The sequence below is a fragment of the Austrofundulus limnaeus genome, unplaced genomic scaffold, assembly GCF_001266775.1.
Source record: "Austrofundulus limnaeus strain Quisiro unplaced genomic scaffold, Austrofundulus_limnaeus-1.0 Scaffold353, whole genome shotgun sequence".
Lineage (NCBI taxonomy): Eukaryota > Metazoa > Chordata > Actinopteri > Cyprinodontiformes > Rivulidae > Austrofundulus > Austrofundulus limnaeus.
Window position 1 is genome coordinate 545,029 of NW_013952755.1, and position 1,535 is coordinate 546,563.

Genomic DNA, 1,535 nt, shown 5'->3' on the forward strand with positions numbered 1-1,535 from the left:
GAAGATTCCTTCATCGGCCTTTGTCAAGGATCTGATGGTCAACTCTCCGGTGGTCGTATCCAGATCTGTTCGGCCTTCGAAAGCGCCAAAACTCAGAGTGACGCCGTCAAACCACTCAGCTACAAGGTCTCTGTTAAATTTCCAGGTGATTTCGGTGATTCCTTCTCCAGGGACAGACTCGGGTTTGAGAGAAAGCTTACCGCCGATTTCAAAGTATTTATCCTCGACCACAACAGCTTCCAGTCCTGCCAGCAACAAAAACACGACCGGTATCTTCATTTCCACAGATTAAAATTTAATCTACAGAATCCAGATTTCAATCTCAGCAGATCTCAGTGAGTTTTCTTGCAGAGGTCCACACCCAGGCAGAGAGTTTCGAAATGCACTAAAAGAAGACCAGTTGCAGTTTTAAGGCTTTGCGAATTTCAGTATTTCTGGGTCAAACAGCGCCCCCTGCCGATCAGAAAGATGCAGGACAGCAATCAGCCAACAGGGAAGAGTTTAAACAATCTGTTATTTAAACTCTTTACTGTTAGCTTTCCAAACAAATTTATCTTTTACAGAAACAAATCACTGTTTTATCCTGAATGTTTCAACGATAAAATATTTCTGGTGGCTCAGCTGTTTAACAAAAATGGGTGTTTACTCAATTATAATGAATTCAAACTCAAGTTTAACCTTGCTGTAACACCCAAAGAGTGATGTGTTTGATGCTGTTACTAATAACAAAATGTGAACTCTTTAGAAAAAAGTGTTTTTGATGAAGATAAATGCTTGTTGAATGTAACTGACACCACTGTTGGTAAAGCTTGCTTTCCCTCAACCAGGAACACAATTATCAGTATTTCAGCATCATTATTTCTGTTCCTGAGTCATAGTGGAAAGATGTGTGGACATTTCATCAGAAACCTTTGATAAATAACAAAATAAAAGATGTCTCCTTTAAACAGTTACACAGAATTTATCCCACTAATTAGTTCATGAAGAAATATATTAAAACAATAAACAACAACTGTAAATTTAGCAAAGAGCATCCAGAAACAGTCATTTATTATTGTTTTATCACAGACATTTTGGAAGCAATAATTTTATCATTTTTAATATTGACACTAAATTTTCATTAAAATATGAACTCAAAATTTTTAGTTTTCATGGAAATGCTAATATAACCAAAAGCAATTAATGTAATATTTGTCAAATTTCATTTTCACAAATGTACATTTTCATAATGTTCACCTTGTTTTCCAGGTTTTATTAAAGAAATGTATGCACTGTCTCTAAAAGTACAAACAGCTATAAATATGTATGAATGTTGTAGCTCATTGAATGTATTTATGATTATTTTTAATGTACTGAATGTAGAAACCTACCCCCCTGCATAGTTATTGTGTTTTGTTCCTTTTTGTTCTCTTTATATGTGTGTCATTATATTTACAGTGGGTAATAAAATAAGTATTGAACACGTCACCATTTTTCTCAGTAAATATATTACTAGAGGTGCTAATGACATGAAATTTTCACCAGATGTTGGTAAC